Genomic DNA, 24,489 nt, shown 5'->3' with positions numbered 1-24,489 from the left:
CTGTGATTTCGCTTCGGTCAGACATAGTCAGATTCTGCTTGAGGTTTACTGGTGATTCCGCTCCAAGACTCACTTCAGTGATTCCGCTTCAACTCAGGATTCCGCTTGAAAAACAGTTTTGGTATTCCGCTTGAAGTGTTTGCTTGGGATTTTGCTTGAAAGTTGCTGTTTTTGAAAAACGTGCTACCAAATCATGGAAAACGAGTTTTACAACGCGTTTGCTACTCCGACTACTCCAGCTTCCATTGCTCAGAATATGAACTTGGAAAACGAGACTAGAACTTTACAAAAGCCCCCGAAGCTAATGAGTATAGAAGAGTATTACGGATGGAAAGATAGGTTCCAAAACTAGGTACAAGCTAATCATCTGAGATCTTGGGAGTGTATTTTGAAGAGATATGTTCTACCTCGTACTGAACTGCAAACTGAAAAAGAAATCTCAGAGTTCAATGACAAAGAACGAGAAATGTATAGAGCTGAAAAAATGATGATCAGTCTACTTCAGCAAGCTATCAAAGAATACATCTTCATATTGCTTCAGCACGACAAAACTTCAAAATCAATTTGGGATGCTCTTAGAGTCAAGTTTGAGGGTAGTGAACACATGATTAAAAGCAAGAAGGCATTGCTTAAAAAGGAATTTGATCTTTTTACAAGTCTGCCCGGGGAAGATACAAAGAAACTTATTGAAAGGTATTGCCACTTGGTGCGATCCATGTCGATGCTGAGCATAACAAAAGATCGTGAAGAGTGGGTAGACAAGTTAGCTGACGCTTTACCGCAAAAGGAGTGGGGTACTTACTTGATGATTCTGAAGAACACTGGGGTATATGATGGGTTAATAATTTCTCAGTTTATTGAGAAGATTGAGGGTCAGGATCTGGAACAACAAAAGATTGCGAGGATGAATAGTCCAAGTGGTCAACAGGATGTAAAAATGTACTACAAAGGGAGTGTTCCAGAAGTTGAAAGAAGTCTGAAAATCCAAACTGCATTTAGTGTTGGAGATTCATCTGAAAAAGTTGATCAGAGTTCAAACAAAAGCAGTGGTTTTTCTTCATACCCAAGTGTTAATCCAAAATATACAACATCAAGTTTCATTCTCAAAGCACAAAAACTGGAAATGGTTATGCGATACAATGCAACATTGCTTTGAATCTTCCTGATGGACAAAGTTTTTCTAAAGAAGTTACAAAAGATCACATGGCATTACTTGGTTCTGTGCTATTATCTTATGAAGGATTGGTTGCAGGGCAGTTCAGAAATCCTATGCTAACAAAGGAGGATTACGGTTGTCACACCCCCAAAATCCACCTGCGGAGTATCACCGCTTGGGAGCGTGACTGACCAGGATCAAGCCACCAATCATATTGAACATGCATTTAATATTAAGTAAAATAAATGAAAACCATCCATTCAATACAAAAGGTGATCAAACAAATCATCGTTTCAAAATGTAGCGGAAGCATAGTAAATAAACCAGTAGTAGCTAACAGTTTCAAGTGTCATAATAGTTTAACAGAAAAGCCACGATCCTTGTCCACAACGACCCGCTTCTCCAGTGCAAGCTCCAGGTACCTAACGATCTGCAAGGCATGTAACAGAATGATCAACAAACTAGTTGAGCGAGTTCACAGAAAGTAAATGCGTAATAGTAAGTTCGTTTGTAACAGGTGGCTCTACCGGGCCGATTGTATGTTCTATTGGTGGTGGTGTTCCACGTTACTGTGTGGTGGTGTTCCACGTTACTGTGTGGTGGTGTTCCACGTTACTGTGTGGTGGTGTTCCACGTTACTGTGTGGTGGTGTTCCACGTTACTGTGTGGTGGTGTTCCACGTTACTGTGTGGTGGTGTTCCACGTTACTGTGTGGTGGTGTTCCACGTTACTGTGTGGTGGTGTTCCACGTTGTATAACCACTAGACTACTCGTAACTATAGGTATCCTTCACAACCGAGGATAGTAAAGTGGTAGTCTAGGCATAGTGTCAATAATGTATCTAATCAACCTTTCAATCCCATTCCCAACACCCCGGGAACCCCATGCCTTGGTAAGAGTGTGAACTCACCTTGGTTTGCTCGGTATGCTAGATTATGCACTCACAAGTAATTAGTCACGTCCTATTGTATGCACGTATAACAAATCAGTTCATGTTCGCAATGATACGCATGCAATTTAATGTTCACATAACAGTCAGTTTGCATAACGGCACAACACGTATTACTTCACGTATACAAATGTTAACGTTCATCAAGCATGGCATGCCAAATAAATCAAACATATAATTCCATCTTTCAAAGTACATTCATAACCAAGCATCTTTCGATCCACCCTTATCTTTCGACACATTAGTTATCTCAGTTATCTTTCGGACCGAAGGTTATGTTTCGAACCTATTGTCATCTTTCGATCACACACATATCTTTCGGTCAACATGTATCTTTCGGTCAACAGATATCTTTCGGTCACAACTATGTTTCGACTACAAGCATCTTTCGACCACAACTATGTTTCGAGTAGCAATATCTTTCGACAATTAACAGTTACGTTTGATCACAATCAGTTACGGATATCATGCAGTCAATTACAGAAACAGAAACCCTAATCATCTACAGCCGTCATCATCATTAACAAGCACATTTCATATATTCAATCTCAAGAACCCTAACCGAAATCATGAACAATAACCATAATCATTCGGATTACTATCAAGACATAACAACCTCATGTAAACTGATTTCATAATAACCCGATTTCACTGATATATCAACAAGTTATCAATCCGGAGCATACATCGTCACAGTAACATAACAAGCACCATTGAATCGATTTAAACTTATTATCATGCCATACAACTACAAGATCATCTTTATACGATTCCTATCATTCAACATACAATCAATTCGAGTCGTTCTTAATCAAAGCATGTAATAATAATAACATCATGTCATCAACGATGATAGTGAAACACTAACCGGATTAGGGGATTGAACTAGTGGGGTTTCGGGTGCACAAGAACTTTCAGCCGACTCCAAGACTTCGAGAGAGAGGGAAAGGTATTAGGGTTTTTAGAAACTCACTGCCGGTTACATGCATCACGTATTTAAACGTATTACAGAAATGGGCCAAGCCCATTAGAAAGGCTGGGCCGAAAGATGTCGAAGGATGGAGTCTTTGGTCGAAGGATATGTTTCGAGATCCTTCGAACCGGAAGCTGATCCTTCGAGTCGAAGGATATGTTTCGAGATCCTTCGAACTGTGTGCCATGCTTCGTGATCTAGACTAAGTGTTTAATAATAATTCTAATAATAATTCCAATATTATTTTCTATTATAGCAAGTAATCACATATAGGCACAATGACGATATGTCTCATTAAAACACAACGAGTACAATTACAAATCCATAATTCAAACAGCTAGACAGTCAAAGTCAACGCGCATTTAATGCGAAAGTGAAAGTCAGAAACTCGAGTTGTCACATTATCCCCAACTTAAAAGAAATTTCGTCCCGAAATTTGGTACGCACTCACTGAGGAAGCTAGGCAAGTTACATCGTTCACCGGTTTTCCTGGGGTGTCACATCATCCCCCCGTTGATTTGGAATTTCGTCCCGAAATTCAGTAGTAGTAGCTTCAGCCTCAGCAGTGGATGCATTGGTTTCGAATAACTGGGGATACTTTTCTGTCATTTGATCTTCGCGTTCCCAGGTGTACTCTGGGCCACGTCGGGAGTTCCAACGAACTCGAACAAGAGGGATTCTCTTGTGTTTGAGGACCTTAACATCCCGGTCCGTGATTTCAACTGGTTCCTCGACGAACTGCAACCGCTCGTCGATAGTGAGTTCCTTAAAAGGAACTATAAGGGTCTCATCTGATAGGCATTTCTTCAGATTCGACACGTGAAATACATAGTGAACTGCACCGAGTTCAGTTGGTAGGTTCAGTCTGTAGGCTACTGGGCCTATTCCTTCAGTGATTTCAAATGGTCCAACATACCGTGGATTGAGTTTGCCTCGTTTACTAAATCGAACCACACCCTTCCAGGGTGAGACTTTCAATAAAACCCGGTCCCCGACCTGAAATTCCAAGGCTTGCTACGCTTGTCCGCGTAGGCTTTCTGACGGTCGCGTGCTGCCGTCATGCGTTGTCGTATCTGTGCAATCTTTTCTATAGCGTCCACTACAATCTCTGGACCCGTAATTCGACTATCCCCCACCTCTGCCCAACAGAGAGGTGACCGGCATTTACGTCCGTAGAATGCCTCGAATGGAGCGGCTTGAATGCTGGTGTGATAACTGTTATTGTACGAAAACTCCACTAAGGGAGGTGCTTTTCCCAGCCGTTGCCGAAATTAATAGCACACGCTCGAAGCATGTCTTGAATAGTTCGCTCAGACTGCCCATCCGTCTGAGGGTGATATGTTGTGCTCATGTCTAAACGTGAGCCAAACGCTTTGTGCATCGCATGCCGTAGTTCTGACGTGAATCGTGCATCCCGATCCGAAATAATAGAAATGGGCACCCCGTGCCTCGAAACAACTTCCTTGAGGTAGATATCTGCGAGAGTGGAGAACTTATCCGTTTCCTTAATAGCCAGGAAGTGTGCAGACTTGGTGAGTCGATCCACGATCACCCATATTGTGTCGTTCCCACGCTGAGATCTCGGTAGGCCTGTAACAAAGTCCATGGAAATTTCTTCCCATTTCCACTGTGGTATCGTAGGCTGTTGAAGTAGGCCAGCTGGTTTCTGATATTCGACCTTGACTCTCGCACCGGTCAAGCATTTTCCAACGTACGTAGCAATGTGGGCCTTCATACTAGGCCACCAATATGTAGTGCTGATGTCGTGGTACATTTTATCCGACCCTGGATGTACCGAGTAGCGAGACTTGTGTGCTTCGTCCATTACGAGTTCGCGTAAACCGCCATAGAGAGGGACCCAAATCCGGCCCGTGACATAGTAGGCGCCGTCCGCCTTTTGTTCCATTTGTTGTCGTGAGCCGCGTAAGGCTTCAGCCTTGACGTTTTCGGGCTTCAGGGCTTCTGTCTGAGCAGCTCGTATCTGAGCAGGAAGGCTAGACTGAATCGTAAGCTGTAGCGCTCGCACGCGCCGTGGTAAAGTGTCCTTTCGACTAAGGGCATCCGCCACAACATTGGCTTTGCCTGGATGATACTTGATAGCGCATTCGTAATCGTTAAGTAACTCGACCCATCGTCGTTGACGCATATTCAAATCCTTCTGCTTAAGGATATGCTCGAGACTCCTGTGATCGGTGTAAATCGTGCACCTGGTACCGTACAGGTAGTGTCGCCATATCTTAAGCGCGAAAACAACAGCTCCCAGCTCTAAATCGTGCGTCGTGTAGTTGCGCTCGTGAACCTTGAGTTGACGAGAGGCGTAAGCGATAATCCTTGTCGCGCTGCATTAACACACATCCCAGTCCCCGAATGGATGCATCACAATAAACCACGAAGTCGTCTGTGCCCTCCGGCAATGAGAGGATAGGTGCATTGCAAAGTCTATCCTTTAGGTGCTGAAAAGCAGTCTCCTGGGGCTCTCCCCAGCGATAGGTAACACCCTTCTGTGTCAGTAGCGTAAGTGGTTGCGCGATCTTTGAAAAGTCTCTAATAAACCGTCTGTAGTAACCTGCCAGACCCAAGAATTGACGTATTTCTGTCGGTGTACGCGGTGCAGGCCAGTTTCGGATCGAATCTACCTTGGATGGATCGACATGTATCCCATCCTTGTTCACTACGTGGCCTAAGAAGTGAACTTCACGAAGCCAGAAGTCGCATTTAGAAAGCTTGGCGTACAACTGTTCCTTCCGAAGGAGTTCCAAAATAAGACGAAGATGCTGCTCGTGCTCCTCCTGACTCTTGGAGTAGATCAGAATGTCGTTGATGGAGTCAAGAACATTTTGTCTAGGTAGGGTTTGCACACTCTGTTCGTAATGTCCATAAATACGGCGGGTGTGTTCAACAATATCAAACCATTTATCACATCAATCATAAAATATAGTAGTTGAAATAATTCATAAAACCCAAAACATTTGATGTTCAAACCAAACTTTGTTCGAATAGCGGAAACATAATAATGAAAAACCCCAAAAAGAAGTCATAAGTTCAATTAGCGTTCATTGCGTCTCCTCCTCCTAACATGAAAACTCGACCTCTTGCCTCGTTGCCATTGTTATTGTTGTTTTCCCCCGTTGTTGTCGTTGTTCCCGTTGCCCTGGTTATTGTTGTGGTTCTGATTCTGGTTCAACTGAGGACAATCGCGTTTGTAGTGTCCTTCTGCCCCACACTGGAAACATCCCCGGTTTCCACGCTGTGGTTGCTGCTGCTGGTTCTGTGGAGCTGGCGGTGGGAGTTGCTGGTTCTGATTTGCAGGCCGTGGACTCCTACAGTCTTTGGCCTCATGACCCATCTTGAGGCATCTTTGACAACGAACCTTATTACACTGGCCACTGTGATGTTTGTTGCAGGTGTTACACTTTGGAAGGTTTCCTCGATACCCTCCTTGTTTATGGCTGCTAGAGGAGTGCTGACTTGGACTCTGGTAGCTGTCCGTCTTTCGCTGCTGAGACTGCGCCTGCACTGAAGCTGACCCCTTGCTAGAATCCCCCTCCCATTTTCTTTTACTTTCACTGGGAGTAGCAAGTGTAGTAGAAGCAGTAGCGGTAGCAGTAGCACTGATACGCTTTGGCAGTTTGTTCTGATCCACTGCCTGATCGGTGATGCGATGAGCGAGACGCTGGATCTCCTGAATGTTGTTGAGGTTAGCCGAGGTAACGTGGCTCTGAATCTCTGGTACAAGTCCCTTGAGATACAACTCAATGCGCTTGTATGGTGGGTCTACCATGGTTGGACATAGCACAGCCAACTCGTTCGACCTCTTGGTGTAAGCTTCAATCTCTGAACCCACCATCTTCAAGTTGTACAACTCATCCTCCAACTTGTGAATGTCTTCTCTAGTGCAGTATTCCCTCTTGATCAGTTCTTTGAATTCATTCCAGGGTGTGGCGTTAGCAGCCGCCAACCCTAAGATCTGCACTTGTGCGTTCCACCAAGTGAGCGCAATCCCTTCAAGTGTGCCAGTGGCGAACTTCACCCTGCGAGCCTCAGGGCATTCACACATTTCGAAAACCGACTCGAGCTTTTCAAACCAGTGGAGGAGTCCAACTGCTCCCTCCGTGCCACTGAACGAACTAGGACGACATTCCATGAAATTCTTGAAGGTGCACCCAGGCTGTTGCTGAGCGGGTTGACCTGCTTGGGCGGCTGCAACTGCCGCAGCAACGAGAGCCTCTAGCTGGGCTTGAGTCATGGTAATTCGTGCGGCCATTGATCTTCACATCAAAGGCAATATAAGTGAGAAAGGTTCGCGAATAGTGCGATGACAGAAGAGTGTAAGCACATAAGTATTCTCATGCAATGACAAGTTGTGAGCAAGGTAATGTAAGCATACTACGAGCAAAGTTCTAAGCAAATTCTAGCATGTAGGCAATAAACATAAACCTTATTACCTAAGAAGTTGAGTCTTGCACGTGGAGCGAAGCGTCGTTGTGGATCGTTGAGAGCACTGTTCTGGTTATAGTCTGGTTTTAATAAAAACGTTTTCCCCTTATTAAAACCAAGTTCTCTATAACCAATGGCTCTGATACCAATCTGTCACACCCCCAAAATCCACCTGCGGAGTATCACCGCTTGGGAGCGTGACTGACCAGGATCAAGCCACCAATCATATTGAACATGCATTTAATATTAAGTAAAATAAATGAAAACCATCCATTCAATACAAAAGGTGATCAAACAAATCATCGTTTCAAAATGTAGCGGAAGCATAGTAAATAAACCAGTAGTAGCTAACAGTTTCAAGTGTCATAATAGTTTAACAGAAAAGCCACGATCCTTGTCCACAACGACCCGCTTCTCCAGTGCAAGCTCCAGGTACCTAACGATCTGCAAGGCATGTAACAGAATGATCAACAAACTAGTTGAGCGAGTTCACAGAAAGTAAATGCGTAATAGTAAGTTCGTTTGTAACAGGTGGCTCTACCGGGCCGATTGTATGTTCTATTGGTGGTGGTGTTCCACGTTACTGTGTGGTGGTGTTCCACGTTACTGTGTGGTGGTGTTCCACGTTACTGTGTGGTGGTGTTCCACGTTACTGTGTGGTGGTGTTCCACGTTACTGTGTGGTGGTGTTCCACGTTACTGTGTGGTGGTGTTCCACGTTACTGTGTGGTGGTGTTCCACGTTACTGTGTGGTGGTGTTCCACGTTACTGTGTGGTGGTGTTCCACGTTACTGTGTGGTGGTGTTCCACGTTGTATAACCACTAGACTACTCGTAACTATAGGTATCCTTCACAACCGAGGATAGTAAAGTGGTAGTCTAGGCATAGTGTCAATAATGTATCTAATCAACCTTTCAATCCCATTCCCAACACCCCGGGAACCCCATGCCTTGGTAAGAGTGTGAACTCACCTTGGTTTGCTCGGTATGCTAGATTATGCACTCACAAGTAATTAGTCACGTCCTATTGTATGCACGTATAACAAATCAGTTCATGTTCGCAATGATACGCATGCAATTTAATGTTCACATAACAGTCAGTTTGCATAACGGCACAACACGTATTACTTCACGTATACAAATGTTAACGTTCATCAAGCATGGCATGCCAAATAAATCAAACATATAATTCCATCTTTCAAAGTACATTCATAACCAAGCATCTTTCGATCCACCCTTATCTTTCGACACATTAGTTATCTCAGTTATCTTTCGGACCGAAGGTTATGTTTCGAACCTATTGTCATCTTTCGATCACACACATATCTTTCGGTCAACATGTATCTTTCGGTCAACAGATATCTTTCGGTCACAACTATGTTTCGACTACAAGCATCTTTCGACCACAACTATGTTTCGAGTAGCAATATCTTTCGACAATTAACAGTTACGTTTGATCACAATCAGTTACGGATATCATGCAGTCAATTACAGAAACAGAAACCCTAATCATCTACAGCCGTCATCATCATTAACAAGCACATTTCATATATTCAATCTCAAGAACCCTAACCGAAATCATGAACAATAACCATAATCATTCGGATTACTATCAAGACATAACAACCTCATGTAAACTGATTTCATAATAACCCGATTTCACTGATATATCAACAAGTTATCAATCCGGAGCATACATCGTCACAGTAACATAACAAGCACCATTGAATCGATTTAAACTTATTATCATGCCATACAACTACAAGATCATCTTTATACGATTCCTATCATTCAACATACAATCAATTCGAGTCGTTCTTAATCAAAGCATGTAATAATAATAACATCATGTCATCAACGATGATAGTGAAACACTAACCGGATTAGGGGATTGAACTAGTGGGGTTTCGGGTGCACAAGAACTTTCAGCCGACTCCAAGACTTCGAGAGAGAGGGAAAGGTATTAGGGTTTTTAGAAACTCACTGCCGGTTACATGCATCACGTATTTAAACGTATTACAGAAATGGGCCAAGCCCATTAGAAAGGCTGGGCCGAAAGATGTCGAAGGATGGAGTCTTTGGTCGAAGGATATGTTTCGAGATCCTTCGAACCGGAAGCTGATCCTTCGAGTCGAAGGATATGTTTCGAGATCCTTCGAACTGTGTGCCATGCTTCGTGATCTAGACTAAGTGTTTAATAATAATTCTAATAATAATTCCAATATTATTTTCTATTATAGCAAGTAATCACATATAGGCACAATGACGATATGTCTCATTAAAACACAACGAGTACAATTACAAATCCATAATTCAAACAGCTAGACAGTCAAAGTCAACGCGCATTTAATGCGAAAGTGAAAGTCAGAAACTCGAGTTGTCACAACGGTCAGATAGACGCTGAAGAGATGGAACTCATGGACATCAAATTGTGTCTAGCTAGTGTCCTAAGAAGAGCTGAGAAGTTCAAGATGATTACTGGGAGAAATGACTTTCTTGATGCACATGTTTCAACTTTTGGATTTGATAAATCTAAAGTTACTTGTTTTCGATGCAGGGAGAAAGGTCATTTCAAGAGGGAATGCAAAAACAATGAAGCTAGTGAAGCTCAGAATCCGTTTGGAAAAGATGACTACTACCGGTGTGACACCTGTGTCACCGCGACCATCAAACAAATACCAAGCCGATGAAATATCGTATTGCATACTTGGGATCTTGTATAAATATGTGTATCTATTGCACATATCAATTCTTGTTCAATTTCAAACTTTACATCGCTTTCTTGAGAATTATACGCAACCTGGTGCGTAAACGTACTCAGTTTAATGCGACAAATACTCCGGGACATCAACATATACTTAACATACCTTAAATAACCTTTACATAACTTAGAAATAAGTTTTGAAGGCTTTGGTATGGCAAAAACAAGTTAATTCGCTTACAGGGACTAAACTTGACAAACTGCGAAAGTATGCCAATTTGAACTATAACGAACATTCCGGAACATGTCCATAAGTTAAACATACCATAAATATCCTTTACATAGCTTAGAAATAGGCTTTGAAGGGTTTGGTATGCTAAAACAAACTTTTGGATCATTTAGGGACTAAAAGTGTCAAAAAGTGCATAAGTTTGCACTTTTGCGCATAACTTACGTTCTGAATACATCCGGACATCCAAAAATTTATGTAAGCATCCTTATATTATGCCTTAGTGTTTGGCATGAGAAAAATCCGTTCGTAGCGTCATTTGGATCGTCTTTCACGCTTATGCGCATTTCGTCGTAACTAAGCGAACATCGCGATCGTACGGCCAAACGAACCAACACCCGGCATATTTTTGAGCATGTTTCATGTCCACAATGTTTAGGCATCATTTTAGGGCCTTAAAGTTGGCTTTACGGGCCTTAGAAGTGTCGGAAATGGCTTAAATACGCAACAGGGACCAAAACTGCCATTTCTGAAAGTATGTGCAGATCAGACAGGCCCAGGCGGCCCGCCTGAGTTTGTGCATATCCTCATGCGGGCCGCATGGCCCCTTCAGTAACAGAAATTTTGTTTTCTAGCTAAGATTGGCCTTTCAAACATCCCAAAGGGCAATGCCCTTTCACAATCTCAGGAGTTAAGGGTCATTTTGAGCCACCACAACTTTGTGACAAGTGTACGCTTAAGATCGTGGCACGATATTCAAGAAACGATCCTAACGGCTTTACTTTTCCTATAAATACCCCCCCCCCCCTTTTTGAGTAAAACCCACAAAAATCTGATCAAAAGCTCTAAGTTGGAACCTTTGTTTCATACCTGAGCCATTTTGATCTAGATTAGCATTCGGGGACCCTTCGTAAGTGTTCTTTCGTTCTTTTATTCGCTTTTCGAGTCCGAAAGTCAAAGTTTTGTTTGACTTTCTGTGTGACCAGCCTATGGTCAACACGAAGTTCATGGAACTTCATAACGTGAGCGTGATCACGATGGTTATAGTCCATAGTGACTATACCTACTGATTACCACGTTATCTAGGCTCAGTGACGAGTCGTAGTTTCGGCCAAAATGCGCATTCTTGCGTGTTTTGTAACCAAACTACTCGTGAGCATCAAAGCCATTTGTTTTGATGCCAAACCTATTTTCTAAACTTAGTTAAGCATGTCCTAACATGCTTAGCTCGTCACTTTTAGTTTAGTGCATATATAGGGTCGTAAGGTAAGTGATCTAAACAATCGCTTATATTTTCAAACCCGACCCATTTGGTCGATCATTAGGATCCGACCAAACACATTAGGTGACCATAGCCGTAACCTTACGAGGTTATACCTTGTGGTCACGATGTTAGGCGTTCCAAACGCGTTCTACGCGAACGACGCGTTAAGGTAGCATAAGCTATCTAAACGGGTCGTAATGGGTCGCAAGCACTTAGGTTAGGTTTCATTTTAGTATGTAGGCTTTGTTAAACCATATTACACGAGTCTCCATACTCGTTTGGTTTAGGAACCCGCATACTATCCGATCCTTCCGATTTTGGTCTGGTATATTAATATAGCTACCTATTAGGTGCCGTTTGATATTCTGTGATCTCTAGCATTGTTTGGTTATTATACAAGAACTTCAAAGCAATCTCAGGTGAGTACATTGAACCCCATCTTTTACTGTTTTCTAAACTGCTTTGGGGTGAAACACATGTGCCTACTTGTTATTTTCATGCTTTCCATGTTTTCACATCATATACCTGCTATGTTCGTTAGTACATTATAGTACATGATTTCATTTCATTTCCATGCTATGTATGCCCATTGTGTGCGTACTTAGTACATTGTTTTACATTACATTTCATGCTATATATGCCCATTGTGTGCATACTTAGTACATTGCTTTACAATACATTTCATACTATGTATGCCCATTGTGTGCGTACTTAGTACATTGTTTCACATTACATTTCATGCTATTTATGCCCATTGTGTGCGTACTTAGTACCTCACTTTACAATACATTTCATACTACGTACGCCCATTGTGTGCATACGTAGTACATTATTCTACATTGCATTTCTGTTGCATATGCTCATCCAGCATCTGAACACATTATACTACATTTTGAACCGTTGTAACCATTTGACTATGTGAACCGTCTAAACCCTTTGATTATATGAACCGTTCGTAACCATTGAACCGTGTGAACCAGTTGTATCTGTTGACATGATTTACATTTGACAATAGACATTCGACTATACATGAACATTTCTACAATTGTTAAACACTTTATCTTGATGGTTTGGTTTGAGCAAGTGATCTAAGTAACGAGGCATGTGTAATATGATACAAGCATGGTGGATACGCCGCTGGTACTTCCTATATATAAGTGTTTGTATGGTATTACATATCGTAGCGTTACTTGAATCATTTCAATTTGAGATATATAACATTTTAGACAAATAACACACTTTTCACGAGACATTGATTTACAAACGACTTATCTTATACAAACTCATTTTACATGGTTATCCATTTAACCACACAGTGTTCTCTTATTTTTACATATCATCTGATCCTACCGTTTTTCAAATGATTTACAAGACAAAGCAAAATACAAGGTTCATGACTAAACATTTTCTCAAAACATAAGTCATGAATTCCGTTTTCACAAAACCAATGTATCTCACAGGCATTTTTATGCTGACGTACCTATTTTCACATGTGTTTTCAGGAGATGATGCATAGGACTTATCAAGACATACTTAGGCGGACCTGTGCAGTGACTTATTACAGTGACCGGATGTGCCTAAAACGTACTTTAAGTACAAAATTCAGCACTTTAAAAAAAATTCAGCATTTAGCTAACTAATAAAGTGCCAAAACATGAGAAAAATGTTACTAGACACTTTCCAAAGTGTCGGGAATAAGTTGTGTCACTAAAAATAATATTAACGACACTTTAAAGCTTTGTTAAGCACTTTAACGGATCACTATCCAACCGAACAACCGGACTTTATCCGGAACACAAAAATATTGTCATTAACATTGTTTTTCTTTTTCTGAGCCTGTTAGGGTCCCCGAATACCCTAACACCCGTTACAACTTACTACATGCTAGTAACCGGATTAACCTCCTAATTTAGCTAACTAAACCACTCACTACCTAGTTGAAATGGAACCATACCCCCCCCCCCATCCCGACCGAATTTGGTCACCATAAGGGGACACCCCTTGTCCTTGATTAATTATTTTAGTCATCTTGTTAAATATCTAGGCTACACATTACATGGTGGACAAATGGGTATGGATGGATTATAAGTAGACCTCATGGGTAACCACATAACTTTCACCACACTTAGAAAAATTCACTCCCCTCTCTCTCCCTCTCTTTGAGTTCGGCCGAAACCCCAAGCACCACCACTACCATTTTTCGATTTCATTCTATCCATTCCAAGCATCTACAAGTGTGAAGGATCACGTATAAGGAACCTCGGTGCACTCGGATTGTGAAGGACCTCGCTACATTGCTTTTATTTACTCGTTTTTCGACTAGTTTCTTCCCTAGCCTTGAGCTAGTAGTAAGTGACTCTAAACGCCTTCTTGATCTATTCTAAAGTGGTTAAAATGAACTTTGTCGGTTAAAAATCATGAACATACTAAATCACCTACTAAAAGTCTTGTAAAAGAATGAACATGATGGTTAATAAATGGATAATTGTGTAAAACTTGTGAGACTTTTTTTATTATGATTATTTAGTGTTGATTTATGCTAGTAGTAGCTCGGATCGTCATCTAACCCGGCTAAGTCATGTTCATGTAACATGACCTAGGTATGTTAAAGTGTGAAAGATGTTAGATGAAGAACACTACTACTATTAAACATGAACTTGTGCAAAGACAATCTTTCTTATGAAATAGACTTGTAAACTAGTAGATCTACGGATCTACAAGTGGTATTTTCAAAGGACCAAGTGTCAAGTGAAATCATATTTTCTAAACCGGATCTTTCATAAACAAGGGTGATTTTTGGGAACACACGAGTGTGTAGACACTTGTGAAACAAGAAGTTTTGACAAAGAATTATTTTTGCAAATTTTGACAAGAAGTTGTGGAAATGTATTTTCTTTAAAAACGAGATTCACAAGAAACCAAGTTGATTTATCCAAAGATTCACTAAAAGTAATGGAAGATTTCTACACATTTTAGATAAACCACAAGTTCATGTATTTTTGCAATTTATATCTATTTTGACTAGTTTAATGTTGAAATATTGTTTGTTAATGTTGGTGACATTGTTGATTTGAATTTTAAAAGAAAATGATACGCTTGAAAGCGTGGCCACCTCTAGTTACAGGGGAAACTCTGGCGAAATTTTTCCAAAAATCTAACACTTGTAAATATTTTAAATCACAAGTGTTATGACTATATTTTTAACTTGTTTTCCCGAATAACTTTCGCCACGATTTTTATTACAAAACTTTTTAAGTGTCGGAGGTGGGATTTTCACAAAATAAACTTGCTAAAATATATATTTAGAATATATATTTTTGTTAGTGCAGTTGTCTGTCGACTACATCTTTGTTCGAGTCTTAGAGAGAGAGAAAGACAAGTCGTTACGAGTTTCACTACGAGATTGACTACGGCAATAACCAAGGGGGAGATTGTTGATGCATATTTTGTCTATCGCCTTAGTCAATCCGGTTAATCCGAGTCATAGTGAAAAGCCGAGAAGAAATCAAGCGTATTATGTCATATCTAGTTAGAAATGGCAAGGTGGCAAACTTGTAATTAATGTGAATTTTCACTAAGTTGCCTTGACCATATAAATAGAAGGTTATGTCATATTTTTAGTTAGACTTTTAGAAGAGATTTAGAGAGGAGACTTGGAGAAGACTTTCTAGAGAGAGAAAGTAGAGAGAGAAAGCTGTAAAGTCGTGATTCTTGTATCAATCTTGTCAAAGTTAGCAATGGAATCACATTAAAAGTACGTTATCGTGTGTTCGGTCACGTTCGTTCATGGATTCCGAACGTGAAACGTTCGTTACGCAATCGAACGGTGTCAAAACCGATCCTACAATTTTCATAACAACACTTGCGTAAATTTTTGTGATTATTTTGCAAACTATCTAAATATTATTTTTAGAGTAAAAATAATATTACCGAATGTTAACAACTCCAAAATAATACGAACGCCTTCACAATAAATATTAAGTTACAACGGTATTATTAATACCACCCGATCTTTAAACACAACTCACGCATTTTTAGAAAATACTCATAAGTGTGTATTTTGACGAGTGTTATTTTAGGAAAAATTATATGGAATAAATATAATATTTTTGGAAAAAATATTTATATTTTGGAAGTAGAGTATTTTAGACAAATGAAATAAAATATAATATTTTTGGGAAAGATATTTATATTTTGGAGATAGAATATTTTGGACAAAAGAATTAGAGTATATTTATTAAGTGGGACTTAATAATAAAGTCTTGGAATTGTATAAACGCACATGTATTAAAACCCCCATCCTTGGGAAGGAATATATTTACCAAATAATTCCGAAGTGTAATTACGAAATAGTTGCCTAACCCTTAAGCTAAGGCACAGCCGTCCGTCTAATAGAAGTTAGTACGTGTAGGTCGTCGCACAGCAGGTTGACTGGGAGATACTTTTTAGAGACGCACTTCGGTGAGTTCATGTCCCCCTTTTCTCTTAATTGTTTTCAGTTTTCTAAACTGCGGGGGTGAAATACATCTTACTATGATTACGAGCACTTTTTTTTACATGGTATGGATAGCGTAAGGAGGGTTATTACCTAGATCATGTGAATGGGTAGGCTATTATCGTAAGACCATTAATCCTTGTATAAGGACCGAGAGGCATGAGTGATAGATCAATCGGGTGTTGCGAGCCCCACACATGAGCAAGCGTGTGGCTGCATGTGGTGACTATGTTGTTCCGCTGGAAGGACCGGTATGAAATACGCGTTATAGGTTTGAGTGCTTCCTAGACCGTTTCACTTATTAATGTATTAGCTACACATTAATTGATCTCTTTTTCCTTATTGCTACATACCAGGAATTTTCATACATACAGACATTTTACAAAGGTTTTATTACTCACTTACACATGAACTCGCTCAACATTATTGTTGATTTTTCCAACTTACATGTATTTCAGGGAACTAAAGATCTGGCACGGTATGCTACGTTTTCCCGCTGCATAAGGGATATGAGGTCATCCAAGTTTAGGGGATGTGACTTTTTCCTGGACGAGTCACAGTCCTTAAACTGTGTTTATTTCATGTTGGTGTTTGTGTCTTTCAAACAACGTTTTATGTTATCAGGTTGTAGTTTCCGTTGCATGAGTCAACGCCTTAAGACAATGTCATGTTACTTATGTTTTAAAACTTAAATAAATGGATGATCTTGCATGGTTTTATTTTCATATAGCTTTGTTATGATTAAGCTATGGTATTAAGAAGTCACACCAAATTAACCACGCTTCCGCAAAGCCAGGGTGTGACAGCATGTTTGGTGAATCAAGATAATTTCAACTAGAACAAATATATTTAATCCGACAGCAAAGCATGCTTAATCAATCAAGATGATGAAAGGTTACCTGATGGCTTTAGCTGGGATATGTTTGTTGATGAAAAAGGAGAATTTAAAGCATTCATTGCCGAGATGGTGAAAGAACCAGACATGTTTACCACATGGATGAAATCTATTGGTGAGACTGTGAAGAATCAAGAAGAAAAGTCTGTCTCATCTGATGGAGCTTAAATTGTTTTTGATCAAACACCTTCTGATTCTGGATCTTCAGATGACAGTTCTGATAAGTCAATAGAGTTTGATCAATCACCTAATGATGACAGCAGTGATGATGAGGAAGAAAGTCATATTAATGTTGCTAAATCTCATCTCTCTCCTGAAAGTTTTCATTTTTATTTTGCAGATCGCCTGGAGAAGCTGAAGGAGAAACAAGCTGCAAAAGAACAAAAGAAAATGAAGACTGAATGTGCTGTTCAAGAGGAAGAGACTGTTCAAAATGAAGAAGTTAAAAGTGCTGCTGAGGAGATTACTGAAACAAAGAAGGCAACTAAAGCAGAAAAGGTGATTGAGATACAGAAAATCATTAAAGTTGAAAAGATTATAGAAGTCATCAGGCCTTGCACGAAGTGTTTAGAACCTTGCAAGGAATGTGCAGCTAAAGATGAAAAACTGGCTGATTTTGAGAAGATGAAAGAGCAGTTACTGTTCAACTTTAACTACGTGAAGGAATCTTATGATGTTTTGAATCGAACAGTAACTGGTCTTCAAAAGACAAACTCTGAAAGAGAACAAGCATTAACCATGATGAATGTTGTAATGATGACAAAACAGAAACCAATCAACTTCTACATCGAAGAGAGTGCAAAATGGAAACAAGAGTTGGAGACCGAGAAAATTGAAAATGAGAGGATCAGACGATTATTACAGAGCTATTCTAGTTTTGATTATCTTATTGATCAAATTTATCCAACTGTTGCAGGTTTCGAAGTTTTCCAAGATGACAAGCCAAAGAAGAAGGATACTGGTAAGAAACCGACTGTTAGCTATAACAAGTGTCCGCCTCCGATCTGGGATGGTTATTCTCCCAGAAAACCAAATGAGGAGCAGGTCGAAAAGGCAGTCAATATAAAGTTAAAATCCGAGACAACTGATGAATTACCAGAAAACATTGACGTTACTTTCACATCGTCTGACACTGATCATGAGTCTGAATTAATCAAAAAAATGGTCGATCAAGTGTTGGATACTGATGAGGAGTCTGAGTCAAAGTCTAAGTCTGGAGGTTCAAATTCGTCAGTCAACTGTCAAAAGACATCGGTTAAAAGGGCTTACAGTAAAGATTTTTTATTATCAAAATCAAATTTGAATGATGAAACATTTGAAGTAGCCTATACTTTGAATGGTTCTGAAAAATTATATTCTGACAAAGAATTTCCAATAAGAAGTGTTAGATTTGAAATGATCAAAAAGGTTTTCAAAATGACAGAAATTAGTATTTCTGAAATAAAAGATTTAAATCTTACTGGAAAACCTAAAAAATACACTTCAAGTGTTCAACAACGGTTAAACAAGAAAAAAGGTTACAATTCTGTTTCTGGTTTTCACAAGAAACCAAACCATAATGGTAATTTCAAAAAGAAAGGTATAGGTTTCATTCCATCAGAAAATTATAAAAATTAGAAAAATTCTAAAACAAAAACAGAATTTGTTTTAGGAGGAAGCGCTGAGGATGAGCAGAAGAAACCTTTCTGGAGACAATCAAACCAGGAGTTTCTTGCTGAGAAGAAGAGAACTCACTGGAGTTTTTCATCCAAAAGAGACTCGAACTTTTTTTAAGTGCAATGAAGCTGGTCACATTGCATGGAATTGTCCGAAGAATAAAAAAGCAAAACAGAGAGCCTCTGAAAAATTGAAAGAAAAAGTTGTTGTTGTTGAACCACCAACTGAAAAGTTTAAAATTTTTGAAAATTCAACTTATGAGGTTGGTGAGTGTTCTAAGAAGAATTTTTACAAAAGGAGAGCAAGGGATAACCAAATGTGGGTTGTTAAAAAGGGTGATGTAAAAGTCGGCGATGAATCTGGTTCCACAAAGCCAGAAGAGCCACAGGTTGAGGTAAAAGAAGAAAACTTTATGTCTTCAATGGATGATGTTAGCTTTCCATCAATGAAGCAAGTTGGTAAGGTTGAAATTTCGGATCAATTTTACTCCGAGAAAACAGAGTTTGATGTCGAGAAAGCATTCAATGGGAATATTAAAAAGATTTTTGTAAAAATGCTTGATGGGAAGGTTAAAGGGGCTAAAGATTTTTATGCTGTAAAGAAAGCACCATATAACCCTACTAACCAAGAATTGAAAACATCCAAGGTTGGTTAGACTTGGGTGGAAATTCTTTTCTCGTAAAAAAACTGACTACGCCGGAGATCCCAAGTTTGTAATCGTGGATCAGGAATCGGCATTATTCTTGTTAAAAAGAGTTTATATGAAAGAGTTTATAAATGATAATTTTTTTACAGGTGAATGACTACGCTGGAGATCCCAAGTTTGTAATTGCGGATCAGGAATCGGCATCTTTCTTAAATCTTGATTTTGTGAATGAATTTTAATAATGATAGATTTTTACAGGTGACTATGCCGGAGCTTCCAGGTTGGTAAGTGTGAAGCAGGAATCGGCATCTTATTTGGTAACTTGTAGATGTGTAGATGTTTTATTCCTACAAATGGTCTGAAAAGTGACCTGATCCTACAAGTGATACATAGTTTTGATTTTACAATGCGATTAGTCAAGGTCATTAGCCTGAACTTGATATGATCTTTTAACAAGTGTTTGAAAGAGCAAAATGATGAATCCATCCCTACAACTGGTAAAATTAACAGAACTTATTTTCCGGAAAAATCATTTTGATTAAAACAAACTGAAGTGTTTTGAAATCAAATTGAGAAAATAGTTTGTTGAATATGGAGTTCTGATTGTTTATGCCTAGTGGATGGCGAATTAAAGCGATTCGATATCAGTTATCATTTTACTTGTAATAGTTTGTTTTCAAAATTTTTTTTTACAAAGTGGGTCAAGAGCTTAGTTTGTTTTCAAATTTCTTTTAAATGTGTTTGCATTTTAGGGGGAGTAGAAAATTTCAGAAAATCCAAAAACAGTAGAAAATTTGAAAAATCCAAAAACATGATAAATTCAAAAATGAGTTTTGGTGTAGAAAAGAGGAAATGATAGTACATCAGTGGACTGTCACCACATGCTAAAGAAATGGAAAGTTAAAAATGTGATAAACAATCTCAGTGCGGATATGCCAATAGGTTTTTGCACATTTAGTAAATTGTGACGAGATATAAACCTAAATTTCAAACTTGCTTATATCATGGGGAACAACTTCTTGGATATATGGGTAACCCCCGAAATCTTGTTTGAAAGGTCCCTCTTTCTGAGATACTAGGTCTTTATGCTCAGTGATATCTCGGGTATTATTCCGGGACTTCTGCTGAATGGAAATTCTGACCTAGTCCCCGCATAATACTTTCTGCAAATGCTTGTAATATAGCGCCGCCCTCAGCATAAAAATGATGAAACATTGAAAAATGCTAATCATGTGCTGTTGAAGAAAAGGTCCTCTAAAGGGGACACACCAAAAGTCGAGCCGTCATCTCTCTGCTGAACAGAAGTTCTGACTCTCACGGTTTTGCACCTAATCCCTTACAGATATCATCTGTGGTATACTCACCTGTAAGACTGAATATTGGGAGCTGGATACGGGAGTATATTCAAGTAGTGGGACACGCAAGTAAGTTTAAGTTCTTAAGACATTAATATCGTATCTCGAAACAATTGAACTTTGTGTGAAAATTTAAGTGGACCAATATATTGACAATCTAAGTGAATTGTTTAGAGCTTAAAATGAAATGAAGCTTAACGGTGTTGGTGATTTGTCTCATAAACTGATATGATCCTCTTACACAAACTCACAAAAATATTGTTTGTAAATATTTCTTTGCTGCATTTCTTTCATTTCAAAAATTCCAAAAAGATTTTCAGTGTGTTTTAGCTTAAATTTTGAAAAATTAAAAAAGATTTTCGACAACTAGTGTTGAAGAGCTGATTTTCAAAATTCCAAGTGCTAAACATGATGAGCATGAAATGAGGGGGAGTGTGTGTTTGAAAACAAATGTGTTTTGATCAAATCTTAAAGTGGTTTATCAATTTGATTAAATCTTGAGGGAAAGTTTGAGTTAGTGTATGTATGTTAATATTAGAATGTTAAAATTTTGAAAATTTACTTTGAGGTAGAGATTGTGCAGGTGTAAATCTGAGCCAGGTAGATCGATCCTGAGAAGTTTGTGTTTAAAGAGCCAGATTCCGATACCTGAGAATTTTGTAGATAGAGCATGAGCCAGGTTTCGATTCTGTGGACAAATTTTGAGCCAGGCATTGATTGTGAACCTATGAAAGCCAGATTACGATCCTGAAACTGATGATGCTGATGAACTTAAGAAATGCCAGCACATCGTGAGGGGGAGTCTGAAGACATGCAAGAGAAGATAGAAAGAATGAAGCCCAAAGGCTGATAAAGACTGAAGTTGCAAAGACTCGACACCGTAAGACTCGTCAACATCTGAGGGGGAGTCTGTTAGTGCATGCATCTGTCGACTTCGTCTTGTATCGAGTCTTGTACTAGATAGGTTAGATCAGTGCATGTAGATCGAGAAAATAGCATGTTTTATGTGTATTTGATGTGATTTCGCTTGAGTGTGCTTATTCCGCTTGAATTGACTTCGATGATTTTCAAGCGGAATCACAAAGTTCCTTATTCCGCTTGAAGCTGTTTCAAGCGGAATCAGATGTGTTTATATAGGTGTCAAGCGAAATCATTTGTAACGATTGCTAATTTTCATACCGAGGTGCTGCCGGTGTGATTTCTGATTGTACAAGTTGTTAGATTAATCTACAAGGTGTTTAAAGTGAATTACTAGTTGTTTCTACGTCAGTTTCTTGTTTTCCGCACCTGAAACTGATCAAACATGGTCCTGAATATTCTCCTACGTGTTAGGAATTAAAAGTGTTACAAAAATATATATAATAGACACTTTACGGAATAATTAAACACTTTAACGGAACGGTATTTAACCGAACAACCGGACATTACCCGGGACACTAAATTTTTGTCAAGTACATTGTTTAATTATTTCTTGGCTTGTCGTGATCCCCGTTTACCATAACACCCACTAAAAAGTAACTAACTAATATATAAAGGTTCATACTTGGAAACTAACTAACCATTACACCTTAGTTGAAAATGTTGCAACTAACCCCCCCCCCAAACCGATTTTTGGTCCCTATGGACCCACCAAATCATCCTCACGATGCCTCACATCTTCTACTAGATTATGTTTCATTATTTATTTGATAGTTTGCTTGTAAGGGTGACCATAATATATGAAAGGATTCTATAAGTATGGAGCCAAGATCATAACCATCATTCCTCAAGATCACTCTCTCACTTCACACACTCTCTCTCTCTTTCGGCTCCACCCTAAACCGCCACCATCACCACCCCAAGTCCACCAAATTCATCCATCTTTGAGTTACATTCTAGCATCTAAGGTGATTCAAGAAAGTGCAAGCTTGTGGAGCTTAAAAAGGGCTTTGTTCTTGCTTTTTCCATCATCTTTTCTCATCATCTTCACTAGATTCAACCCTAGCCTTTTGCTAGTAGTAAGCTCTTGACAAACCCTTATTCATCTTGTTTCTAGGTTAGAAGTTGTAGTGTGTTTAGTATGTTCAAATCACAAAAGAAACAAGAACATTAAAAAGATGAAATATGATGTAATAATGTTAGTATGAAGTTGTTTTGATATGTTGCTGACTTTTTGCTGATTTACTTGTTAATATTGAGTACTAGAAATGTTGTTGATCACTAAGCATGTTAACGGAACCAATATAACTCGCTTTAGAATGTTAAAGGCTGAAAACAGGGGGCTGTTTGGTGATTACAGCCAACTTCTGTTGGCTGTAACAGGACCTTAATAAAACGAAAACTGTATTTTCTGAAGCCTAGATTTATGTATTATGAAATACGGTTCTAATGGCACTGGAATCATAATTTTTGGACTCCGTTTACTATTTTTAAAGTGTCGTTTTGTAACAGCAGCTAAAGCTGCATTTTTGCTGCTGAAAATATGTGTTATATTCTTCATCATAACTTGAAACCTGAGTAGAACTAGGTCACGAAATTGGTACTATAAATGGACACTGATGTCGTAGTAATTGTCCCACTGGAATTTCGTCAATCTGACTTACAATGAATTTTTAATGAATTATTCCGTGGACTGCAGTCAGAAAGTAATGAATCTGATTGCAGTCCTGAAAATGATTTTTTATAAAATATTGGTGATGAATTAGATCCCGATATTTTTACACAATAAAATATTGGTGATGAGTTAGATCCTGAGATTTAAAACGGAATCTACATATCCTCCTTGGTTAGGATATGTACGGCCATCCTCCATAGGTAGGATGCCAATATTAATCCTGCGTATTCTCCTTGGGTAGAACTACGCACATTCGTCCTCCTTGGGTAGGACAACAACCTTAAACTTACTAGACAAAACTCTATCATGAAGTCCCTCAATTTATATCAACTTAATCGCCGAGGCCAATAGCGAGCGGGTCATTAGTTAATAGCGCTATTAGGTTTAACAAACCTCACACCGTGCCAGTAGGACGGGCGTGTACTAACGGACTATAGCAAACTGTCAGTGATGATAGACACTGACGTAGGGCACAACTTATTTGCGTTAGTAGTCGATATGGTAAGGTCTAGTGGTTCACATGGGGAAGCCCCCACTGATCATGGATATTGTTTGGGTAATAAAGGATGAACTGGTTAATTTTACTTTCAACTACGGGGTAACCCCCACGGCAATTACGCCAACGAAAGACAAACCACATTTTAGAAACAACTTAAAACTAAACAACCAAACGTGAACTCACTCAACTTTGTTGTTGACTCGTTGTTACATGCCTTACAGCTCGCTAGATGCTATGGAGCTTGCACGAGGAGGAGGTCGTTGTGGGATATGGACTATTATGTCCCGTGTTTAATAAATAAACTTTATGAACTTATGGAACCTATGTTTTGGTCTATAAACTTATGAACTACGAACTTGTGTTTTGAACTTACGATTATGCTTCCGCTGTTTAAGTTAAAATTGGTTAACAAGCTTTTGGTCACCAATTGTATTGTGGTTGGTTTTTATTTTACTTAATTGTGCTGTTCAATATGATTGGTGGCTCGATCCTGGTCATGTCACGCCTCCAAGCGGTGATACTCCGTGTGGTGGATTTTGGGGGTATGACAGATTCGACGCATGAGAATCATAGTAAGCCTTGTTAAGTATGGTGGCATAAAATCTAGAGTGATTAAGGTAACGGGAGGAGTATGATGCGATAA

This window comes from Helianthus annuus, chromosome 7 (assembly GCF_002127325.2).
Source record: "Helianthus annuus cultivar XRQ/B chromosome 7, HanXRQr2.0-SUNRISE, whole genome shotgun sequence".
Classification (NCBI taxonomy): Eukaryota; Viridiplantae; Streptophyta; class Magnoliopsida; order Asterales; family Asteraceae; genus Helianthus; species Helianthus annuus.
This window is presented reverse-complemented; position numbering follows the sequence as displayed.